Source organism: Pseudonaja textilis, chromosome 1 (assembly GCF_049901715.1).
Source record: "Pseudonaja textilis isolate UNSWEBS1 chromosome 1, rPseTex1.2, whole genome shotgun sequence".
Taxonomy (NCBI): domain Eukaryota; kingdom Metazoa; phylum Chordata; class Lepidosauria; order Squamata; family Elapidae; genus Pseudonaja; species Pseudonaja textilis.
The window spans coordinates 232,270,922-232,283,131 of record NC_141990.1 but is presented as its reverse complement, the minus strand read 5'-3'; the positions used below and the strand labels follow the sequence as shown (position 1 = coordinate 232,283,131).

Here is a 12,210-nt window from a genome sequence, read left to right as displayed (position 1 = left end):
AAATCGCGATCGTCTGCGGTTTTGATCCGTGTTCGCTGCTGGAGTGCCCCAAGCCGCCCAGATGAAGCCACCCCATAGAGATGGTGAAGAAGGGGGAGCTGTCAGCGGGGTTGAGGAGAGCCGCATCTCTCCTCGGCTGGCCATTACTCCCTTTACCAAAGGCGGTTGCAGCGGTGGTCAGAAATGGCCACCTCAAAGAAGAACCCGACAAGATTGTGCAGGAGGAAGTTTAAAGGAGAAAGTTTGACTGACTGGGTTGAATGGAGAACATCTATTTAAGGCACCAGGAACCTGAATTTTAAAGACGAATACTATTCCTAAAAAAGATTTTAAGTTGCGAAAGAGAAAGGGAAAGGAAATGGAATTGGCTTTTTTTCCTCTCACATCGACAGTTTTAACTAACTTGGAACATTAAGAAGAAGAGATTCAAATAAGAAATTGATACTAATCCACTTTGACATTAATAGGCTATTTCTAGCTGAAATTAAAGTGTCAAAGGGATAAAGATTCTTGGATAATTTAAAAACTTTCTTTAAAAAAAGAAAGAGAGCAGTGGAGGGAAAAAGGAAAAAAAAGGGTGGAATCTGGAAAATTGAGGAGACCTCCTGAAACTTAAAAAAAAATTGATAGTGGAATTTTAACAAGGCTTGCAAAAGATACATTGTAGCTGAAACTTTGTTACAAGAGAACAAAGCCTCTGGAAAGAGAACGTGAGAAAAGAAGCAAGAAACAGTTTTGGATTATTGGATGATTCCTGGAACTTTGGATGGACGATCCTAATGAAACAAAATAAAATCAGTTGGGGGTTGTTTCAAATTTTTAAAAATAGCATCACTCTTTGAAGAGTTAAAAATGAGATTTAAAGAACAAAAAGAAGAAGCACAAGAGGGAAGAGGATTTTTTGGCTTCGTATTTCAATTTTTAGAAATGGAGATCTTGAACTATGAAAAACAATAAGAAACGCTGGCAGAACAAGAAGGGCAGGAAAACGAAGAAGCCATCTTTAATGACCAAGCAATTTTAAGTGGGGTAAAAAAGGGAAAGGGGGGAAAGGGAGTTAAAAACTTAAGTACTGAAGCAACAACCAAAAAAAAGAGTAATTTGAAAAGTAATCATAATATCAAGAAGCAGAAGGGAGGAACACAGAAAGGAGAATCAGATAGAAAAGGGAATAAAAAGGGGAGGGAGAAGAAGAGAGGGAAGAGGGAAAGAAAAGAAGCTATAAAAGACAGAAACAAGATATAGAGGTACAGGAAAAACATATAAGAATTAAAGGTATAAACCTATTTAAAAGACACAGAGACAAGGGTGAAAATTTAACTTAAGGAGAGGATTCTGCAAGGGTGCATGGGATAGCATTGTTATATTAGAAACAGAAAAGGGTTAGAAAATATGTTAGATGATTAAAGTGATAGAAAAAAATTCTACTGATGTGTAGTGGAATATTTGTTTGTAAAGAGAATAAAGCTCTCAATGATTTAAAAAGAACGCTTTAAAAAAAACTTAAAAGAAACATGGAAGATTTTTATCAGTTGATAAGATGAACTTGAATAATAACTTTATTGACTACTGTTAATAACTATTGTTTGGTTTTTTTATTTAAAGACAGTAATAAGTAAAATATGAAATATAGATGATTAAAGTGAAAGACAACTGATATTACTAGGTAATGTTTGTTAAAAGAAATAGAAATGTAAAAGATTGTTATTAATATTAATGGCAGAGCTGTACTTGAATAGAATAATTATTCCATTTACTATTGTTATACATATATGCACAGATATATATACATATATACTTTTTTCTTTTAAGAATTTAGTGTGTATTTTAAGGGAATATACCAAGCAGAATTCAATTGAAAATAGGTATGTATTATAAAATAGAGGTTAGAAAATGAATGTTATAACTGTAAAGATGTAACTTAAATTTTTAAATCAGATTTGAAAAAAGATACAAAGGTGTTACACTCCAGTCTAGTAATTACAGGGGAAAATTTGTTTTATGAGAAAAGATAATATGAAATTGTAAACAGGACACACGAAAGTATAAAAACATTGATTAGAAAGATTTTAAAAATTAGAAAAAGATATGTAATTGAATTAAGAAAGGAATGAGATGATTTAAAATAAGGCTATAGGAAGTAAAGAAAGGGAAAAGCTATTGAAAAAATTGTGAGAATAGTTATAAGATATGGATTAGAATGTATAAGATAAATATGTATTGAGTTTATGTCTGTATGGAGAAGTGATAACCTGGGGCCACGCTGTTCCCCCCAAAAGATATTTTATTTGTATTTGTATGTTTTGTGAAAACGTAAATAAAACTTTTATTTAAAAAAAGAAAGAAACAGAGAGAGAAACAAACATGAAAAAAGCACCACCTTAACCAAAGGAAACCTCCAGAAATGAGGCACATTTCCAAGACATAGTTAAAATGGTCCAAGTGGCCCTAATGATAACAGAACTGAGAAGTTTTCAGAAGGTATTATTTAATATGCTTACTTCCTTTTCAGCAGCTAAACCCAGGGGTGGGATTCTACCAGTTCACACCTATTCACAAGAACCGGTTGTTAACATTCTAAGCAGTTCAGAGAACCGGTTGTTAGAAGAAATTACTGGCCTAATCCTGTAAGGAAGGCAGGAAGGAAACATTCTGGTGTTGCTTACAGAAACTGCCTCTCCCTGTCTCAGGAACATCTCTGGAGTTTTTTTCCCCTCCTTTGCTGGTACTTTGCTTGTGTGCAGTGACCATTCAAAGTTACAATGGCACTGAAAAAAGTGACTTATGACCATTTTTCACACTTACAACCGTTGCAGCATCCCCACAGTCATGAGAGGCCAAGCAAGGAGATGCGTGCCTCGATGTGAGTGATATTGAGTTGGCCACGCCCAGGCAATAACATGACCACCAAGCCATGCCCACCAACTAAGCCACACCCACAGAACCGGTTGTTAAAAAATTTGAATCCCACCCCTGGATACATCCTTACTCAGCAACTTAAATCTCTGGATGGTCGACAAAATGAGTGTAACATTATGAGACAATAACACCTATATCAATGAAAAGTTTACTACAGTAAAAAAAAAGAAAGAAAAAATAGATAAAAATAAAACTAGCAATAACAAAACAGTATCTGCAATACACAATCAAACTGATTATCTTAAAAGGTGTACTTATCAAATAAATGGATAGGTGCCCTCCTGAACATTACTAAACAAACCATTTTGGAAATAATTTTCTTAGCACTGAAATTTCAGAACAGAATAACAAGAGTTGGAAGGGACCTTGGAGCTCATCTAGTCCAACCCACTGCTCAAGCAGGAGATCCTATACCATTTCAGACAAGTGGCTGTCTGGCTCTTCTTAAGAGGGAGCACCCACAACTTCTGAAAGCAAGCTGTTCCAGGGATTAATTGTTCTCACTGTTAAGAAATTTCTCCTTTATTCTAGATTGTTTCTCTCCTTGATTAGTTTCCATCTTGCCTTCTTGTCTTGTCTTGCCTCCTGATGCTTTGGAAAATGGGTTGACCCCCTCTTTTTTGTGGGACACCCTCAAATGTTGGAACATTGTTATCATGTCACCCCAGTCCTTCTTTTCACTAAACTAGCCATATCCAATTCTTGTAAATATTCTTCATACGTTTTAGTCTCCAAACCCTTAATCATTTTTGTTGCTCTTCTCTGCATTCTTTCCAGAGTCTCAACATGTCTTTATAATGTGGTGACCAAAAGTGGATTCAGTATTCCAGCTGTAGTCTTATTAAAGTTTTATAAAGCAGTACTAATATTTCATAGGATCTTTATTCTTTCCCTCTGCTTAGACAACCTAAGATTGCACTGACTTTTTTGCCTGCTCCTGGCTCATATATAAGTGATTATCCACTAGGACTCCAAGATCCTTCTCACAGTTACTGCTTTTGAGCCAGGTTTCACCTAACCTGTACTTGGGTTTTCTTGCCTAAGCGTAAAACTTTACTTTTCTTTACACTGAACTTCATTTTGTTGGATAGGGCCCAGTGTTCAGGCCTGTCAAGATCCATCTGGATCTTGAGCCTATCATCTGGGGTGTTGGCTATTTCTGTCAGCTTAGTATTGTCTGCAGATTGGAATAAAAATAAAATTAGAGTCAGGGGTCAGAACTGATTGAGCTGCAGGCTAATACATGATAATTTACTTCACCTTCCTTCCACTGTTCAGTATTTCAGTCATGGGATCCTTGTAAACCACTTGTGTACGTTGAAAGTTGCTGTAAGGAAGTGTTTTTTCAAACGTGATCATTCCTCTGCTGGCTAGAATTCATGTTGAAATCCACATGTCTTAAAAGTTGCTAAATTTGAGAAACACTCAAATGTGTAAAGCAGGGGTGTCCAACCTTGGCAACTTTAAGACTTGTGGACTTCAACTCCCAGAATTCCTCAGCCAGCTTTGCTGGTGTAAAGGATGAAAGCTTATTATAGTGGAAGCCAAAGTGAAGTAGCCTTTTCTCACAAATGGCTATCAAGTCATTACTAAGAAGAGAGGCAAGCAGGAACTCTTAAATCTTTTTTAAAAAATTTTTTTACTTATTCCTCATGAAAAGGAACTTAAGTTATTCATTTTCACAGACTTTGCGCTCACAGATCCTGTCTGGCACTACTAACCCGTACTCTGTTTTTTTCTATGTCTGAATATCATTTTCACAGAGGGACCATTTAGTGGACACTTTGTATTCACAAACTCCTTAGTCCATTGCTCAGGACCCTCTTCCAGGGAAAGACATGTCTACAGCACTGACAAAAATAAATTGAACTGCCATTGTTCACTGCCCCAGCCCCCTATAAATAACATCATACTTTATTTTTTAAAATTTATTAAAGTAAATAAATATATAAATCATAGCTCCCATTCTGCCTTCTGTGGAGGGCCATAAATTCCAGTGTCACCCATTGATTTATTTGTCTTCTGCAACCTTGTTCTGACTTATACTCTTTCAGCATGAGAATCCAACAATAATAAATCTCATACTACTACAGGAAATTCACATGAATTAAACGCAATGGAACCTTCCATGACTTCTGACATCCCTCCCTTTCAGATGCCTTTTCTGTAAAAAAAAAAAAAGTCATAATATAGAAATGGAAACAGAAACCAACAAATATAAAAGAAGATTTCTTTCACCATTTTGATATGACAATTGCCAACACAATAGTGTAACAAGAGTCTTCTCTGCTTGCAGTACAATTTTAAAAATTCGATTCACCATAGAAACATCAGTGGAACAAATTATCTATTACAAAGAAACCCTCACAAATTCTCAGTGTTTTGTCATCACTTTGAATCACAAATACGGTTAAATATATGTCTTTTGACTCAGGAGAAATGTTATCCAAGACATATTTCTGATTAAGAATATTTGGGGACAACATTCCTTCTTGCCACAGTTGCATCATCACACTGCCAATAATATTTAGCCTTTCACTACACGAAAGAGCGCAGGCAAAGCTAACTGTGAATGAGGACAATGTTGTGTCTGAATTGACAATCTGGTGTACTCATCCTGAGCTAGCTTTTTTGCTCTTTTCTCTTTAACAATACTGGAGTATGCGATTTTGGCAACTGCTACTGTTAGGGCAAACAGTGCAGCAAAATATTATTGCAGCATAATTGTCAGCATGAAGAATTTCAGATGGTGAAAAACTGTAGGTGTAAAACCACTTACCCCATGAAAATAGACAGGGATGGCATCCTCGAAGTCTACAAACATATGTCTTCAAGGGGCAAAAAGTACTGAAGCAGTGAACTAGCTTTTACCTTAAATATAAATGCACACCATATCAAAATACCACTATTGTATCAACATTCTTAAAATGTGCTATCTTAGGCACATTAGGCTAGATTTTCAAACTGTATGTGATTATGTCATAGGAGTTTATTGCTCAGACTCTATATTACCCATGACTCTTAATACATATTTTTAGAGATATCAAATTAAGGAATATATCATACTGAGGAGTATAGAAAACCAGTTTGGTCTAGTGATTAAGATACCAGGCTAGAAAATGGAAGGCCATGAGTTCAATTTCCACCTTAGCCATGAAAGCTGGATGGTTGACTTTAGGCCAGTCACTCTCTCTCAAGCCTACCCCCCACCACAGGGTTGTTGTTATGCAGAAAAATAACATGGAGGAAGAAGATGTGTTGGATATGTTAGTCTTGAGTTATTTGTAAAAATAATAAAGGATGGATGGATGGATGGATAGATAACTAAATAAATAAATGAATGAATGAATACATAAATAAATAAATTTGTAATCTTTGTTTGATGATCCATTCACATAAGTAAAACAGCACATAAATCTCATATCATTTCAGGTGGAAATATACATATGTAGTTATTTATTTTCTGCCTTTATTATTATTTGTACAAATAAAATGGTGAACACACCTAAGACATACTCTTTCCTCCTCCTGCTTCCCCCACAACAACAATCCTGTGAAGTGGATTGTGTTGAGAGATTGTGATTAGCCCAAAGTCACTGAGCTGGCTTTCATGGCTAATTGTCATAATACTAATGATGGTTGGAAACTAACCAAGGAGAAAAGCAACCTAGAACTAAGGAGAAATTTTCTGACAGTTAGAATGACTTGCCTCCAAAGTTGTGGGTGCTCCATCACTGAAGATTTAAAAAACAGACTGGACAGACATTTGTCTGAAATGACTTGAGCAGGGGGTTGGACTAGAAGATCTTCAAAGTCCCTTCCAACTCTATTATTCTATGCTCCGTGTTCTATATTTAAATATTTAAGCTTGATAGAAAACATTATTTTCTCCTTTTTTACCAACAGGCTAATATATTGAATTAATTTGCATTTGTACAGAAGATCAATACAATTACAGTCAGTTCTATTACAAATATAGTGAGATGCATGAATCTGAAATATTGTGGGGGTGCTTTTTTTCTCCTTGGTCTTCCATCTTTACAAGAAAGTTTGGCTTCCATCTATTTTCAATAGATTCTGTCCATGCTTGAAACTTCTTCACCAGCCAGATGTGTGTAAATTAAATGTATCAAGATGATACCATTCAGGCCCATTTGTCTCTCACAAGGCCACACAGCAAGAAAACAATTTTTATCTGATCAGCAGAAAACACATTGTAAGTGAAAGCCTGCATGTTACTTGTAGGAATCTTTTCCGAGGCATAGGAAATGGAAGTTTAATTCATGAAAATGCCTATAAAACCTATATTCTGTGACAACAATAGAGGAAGACCACTGTAATTTCCAACACTAAAAAAGTCCTTTTCTGTATGAAGAAGGCAATCCTGAGCACTCAGAGCATGAAACAAAAAAGATTCTATTTCAAGCTTGCTTCAAGGTAAAAAGGAACCAAGCTGTTATTTTGTGGTCAGAACATTTTGAGTGTTCTGTTGAGGTTTGAAATTAGGTTCCTTTTTAAAAAAGAGAGAGAGAGAGAGAGAATTTTTAGCTTTCTTTCTAGTGGGCTAAAGCTATTGTTATTAGATATGCTCGAAGTATCTGTATGAATGTTTATACAGCAGCTCATGACAACCACCATAGTTTGTGCACTTGTGAAGCTTCTTTGTTTTCCAAAGACTGGACACACCACACACAGAAAATAACTGTATAAAAATACTTTACTCTAGCACACTTAGGCAAAGTGGAGTTCAATTCCTAGAATTCCCCAGCCACCAATACATCTTAACATTACTGAGGTTGAGAACACTAACTTAGGAACCCAGAAACAAAGAATGACGTCAGAAGAAGAAGCTATCTTTGAATGAATCCAAACTGTTCCTCTATACTGCATGACTGGTGTTGCTGGAAACCAAGAAAGAGAAGTAGAAAACTCATCATCATCAAAAGCAGACTTACAGCTGGACAATACAAGAACTTTTTCAAGCTTAAAATCCCAATCCCTATTTTTAGATCTACTGCAAACATGGGTCAGCAAAAGGAAGAATATTGAGTGTCTTTCAGTCTTGTGGAGGTTGGCATTTGCTTAGGCATCATGATGTCTTTAGATAGCTATCTTGTCAATTAGCAGCATGTTAAATGCTCTCAGACAGAGCCAGGTAATTATGAAACATTTGAAACAGCCATTGATGATCAAGTGGCCAGAAAAAGGCCTCAGACTTAATGCAACTCATTGCACAAATGGTAATTTTGGATTAACAACCCTTCAGTTATTTATTCCAACTACCAGATTGTTGACCCTCTTTAACAGACAGCCAGGGCCTTAGATTACTAGGACAGGGGGCCGGGCAATGACAGAACTACTTGAAGTTTACAGCTCCTTGGCATTTGCCTGCTTCATCTTTAAAATATCTACTGCCATTATTTAAAGATTTTTGTTTGGAGGAAGTTGGAATTTTGCTAGGAGGAAGTTGGGAGGGAGGGAGGGAGGAAGGAAGGAAGGAAGGAATCAGGTTTGTATTAAAGGACACAACTTGGCCTTACATGCAGATATTATAGCTTTTGAACTTGTAAATGAGAAGTCTGCTAATAAAAGTTCTGGCTGGTATATTATACTTTCAGAAACTTCCCACAATGTGTCATTAATGCTGAGTTTCTACACTGCATATGGGAATACATATCCTCTATGTTTTAGAAGGGGCTAGATTATTCTATTTTTGTGGGGAGGTGAGTGCATCCTCTGGTACTCTGTGTGCTTTTTAAAACATCAAGACTAAAGACATTCTATTTGCAACAGATTGCTTGATGAGCTTTTATTCGTGCACTGTTCTTCTGTTTATCTTTTGCTAACTCATGAGTCATTCTTATCAAAGCTTTTCAGAATGTAGCACTTGGCTTAAAAAATATTCTAAAGAATTATTGAAAACAAAACAACAAACACAATAGCAATGGAACACATGAATGTGTTCCTATGGTTAACTAGTTGGCTTCCTCCAACTAAATCTTAAATGCTGGCTAAAAACAAGAGGGACAAACTGTCTTTTTTCTGCAATTGTAAAGTTTGGACAAGTGCCTAAGGAAGCTTTTTTTTTTTAAGGAAAGGAAAAAAATCTGATCTCTCTATTGAAAATCATCGTATGTCTGAAATGGAGGAGACTTTATAGATCATTTTGCACAAGGAAGGAATCCATTAAACTGGATACACCTAGTAAGGAGAGGCCATCATTTTAAGTAGATAGTTTCACTATTTAGCAGCATTTTCTATCACACTTTATCTACTCCCATTTGGCGTCAAGCCACCGGTCCTTGTTTTGCTCTCAGTTTCTGCTGAGAAGAGGTAGGTCCCCTTTTCTATGCTCTGAAAAAAGTGACTGACGACTGGTCCTCATACTTACTACTGTAGCAGCACCCCGGGGCCATGTTATCATAATTTGGGCTCTTGGCAACCAGCATATATTTATTACTGTTGCAGTATCCTGGCGTCATGTGATTGCCACTTGCATCCTTTCCAGCCAGCTTCTGACAAGTAAAGTCCATGAGGGAATCCAGATTTGCTTAATGACCCTTGAAGATTCACTTAACAACCACCTTGCTTAGTAATGGAAATTCTGGCCCCAATTGTGGTCATAAAACAAGGGCTACCTATGTATTCCGCATTCATCCACCTAATCCATAATCACGGCAGACAATGTCAAATGTTCCATTAATATCATGGTTCACTACAACGTACACCATTTCTTAGGTCTAACAAACTAGTCACTCTGTTGCAGAGAGACAAGATTAATATGATACGACTTTCTAACGAACTTATATTAGCCTCTGGTGATGGAAGCATTCTCTTTTAAGTCCTCTCAGACAGTGGTGGGATTCAAAATGTTTTACTACCGCTTCTGTGGGCATGGCTTAGTGGGCGTGGTGTGGCTTGGTGGGCGTGGCTTGGTGGGCATGGCTTGGTGGGCATGGCAGGGGAAGGATACTGTAAAATCTCCATTTCCACCCCACTACTAGGGGAAAGTTACCACCGGTTCTCTGAACTACTCAAAATTTCCGCTACTGGTTCTCTAGAACTGATCAGAACCTGCTGAATACCACCTCTGTTCTGGACATATACTGCTGATGATCTTGCCTATTACAGATGATGAACTAAATCATTCCTAGTTTTCCAAATCTTACGTAAGAGGGTTTTTGTTTGTTTGTTTTATTTTCTTTTCTTTTAATATTGAGACTATGTTTACTTTTCTCCAGGGATTACCAAAGTTGTTCTGAAATCCCATCGGATAACTCCTTTTATATTCTGAGATGCAGTTTGTTAGATTTTGCAACAGAAATTCAAATCCAGAAAGCACACCACAGATGACTGATTCAACAGGATTCATTAACTTCTTTATATACATAACAACGTTTGAAGTAAAGTTTACAATACCAATAGTAGACTCTTCCAACATGGTAAAGGTTACAAGCAAAACATAAGCAGCAGCTTCAGAGCTCAGAGCAGATAGAGGAGATAAGCCACGCCCAAGTTCCATGCCCAGACTCACTCTTCAAGCCTCAGTTTCTAATTCAGCTCTCATTGGCTGACCTTGTTACCATGTCTCTGCCAGTTCATGAATATTCTGACACAATTAATCTGGCTTTGGATTCTTAACTTGTTTAAAGTTCATATATACTGTATGCATTCAGTGAGAGTGCCTTCATGTTAACTCTTGCCTTCTTCCTAGGGCTGAGAAGAGTGACTGGCCAAAAGTCACCTAACTGGCTTCCATGCCTAAGATAGAACTAAAATTGACAATTTCTCTGTTTCTTGCCTTGGGTCTTAACCATTATACCAAGTGTTATTAGACGGACTTTCTTTAAAGTACTCACTATATCTTAATTAGTTATACATAGCATTTCTCATTATTTCTGATTCCTGTGAAAAGTCTCTCTGTCTCTCTCTCTCTCTCTTTGTTCTGAGAGGACAAACTGAAAAAAAAAAAGTTATATAGTTTCAACTTCACTTATTCCTTGTTATTGCTTATCTCTCTTCCTGTACAATAAATGAAAATTATGAACAATGAACCAACTTGCTGGACTCTTCTTTTATTTTGGATAGACTTTCAAAACCACCCTCTTGTTGTATTTTGAATTCCCCGTCAACTTTCACTTTATTTAGCCTTCCCATTATCAGCACCTACTTCCATTTTCTATATATCTATTTTCTGCTATTCAGCTTATCAGTCTGCTCGCTATTCATCCACACAGGTCCCTTAAATTGTTCCTTCTTTTCACAGGGGGATTGTATGTGCCTAGGTTTTCAGTATATCATTTTTCACAATTTTCCATCCCTCTTAAACTCACTGCAGCCTTTAGAATATCAAGCCATAGTATACTTCTCCTCAGTAAGGGAAAACAGGGGATTATGGCCTTACAACTAAAGCTGAACCCTTTTGTGCATTTGTGCAACATTGACACATGTACAAAAGCAGTGGGGATTCCAAGTACAATGCCATAATCACCATCTTGCCTTTTTTGAAAAACGCATCCCCACACACCATACGCACTGAACACATTTTTCAACTAAATGTCTATGGAGATTCTCAGTCATCCGGGTCATGGATGTCCCAAAAGTCAAGAGAGTCATTGAAACCACTTGGAGATTTGTCTGTGTCCTGAGGGTCTTTACTGACTTTAGAAGATAAGGCTACTGTCTCAAAAGAATAGCTCATACCAGGAAACTGTCATCCTGGCAACCTGGAAGGTAACCAAATCTTCTATGTCTATGCTTGTCCCACTCCACTCCATCCAACCCCACTTGAAGGAGAGCAATTGATGGTGGATTTGGCTGCTTGTTAATAACATTTGATGAGAGGCAAGTAAAGCAAAACTTTTCTGGAATTGCTGCTCTACAACTGACCTACGGTAAAACCATAAGAATAGGACCACTCACCAGTCTTGTTTTTAGGGAGGTTAGCGTTCAGCCAACAGAGCAGCACAGATTACACTGGCATATATTTTTTGCAGACTCAAACAATGAAATAATGCACATGAATGTGTCAAGAGGAAGGTGCTAAGACCATGTCTCTGTTTCCGCCCCCCCTTTCTGATTTAAAGTTCTACTGATGAGAATTGGGTGGGGGGGGTTCTGATGATTGAAGGGTGTGTCTCTCTCTCCCACCACTTTATAATTTTTTTAAAAAAATCATGATTACCCTTCTAGTCCAAAGTGCAAACTGGAGACTTCCTACTGTTTCCTATGGCTGGAACAGTCAAAGTATCTCAAATTTTATTCCAAGCTTGAAACAGGTTTTCTGTTTTT

General features: G+C 37.0%; 1 protein-coding gene and 1 pseudogene across 8 annotated transcripts in view; both read right to left on the bottom strand.

Moving 5' to 3' along the window:
- The window catches only part of TSPAN4 (tetraspanin 4), a 754,211-nt gene that overhangs the window by 500,676 nt on the left and 241,325 nt on the right, over nucleotides 1-12,210 (bottom strand). The window lies entirely within an intron of this gene.
- The window catches only part of LOC148128094 (uncharacterized), a 142,742-nt pseudogene that overhangs the window by 99,256 nt on the left and 31,276 nt on the right, over nucleotides 1-12,210 (bottom strand).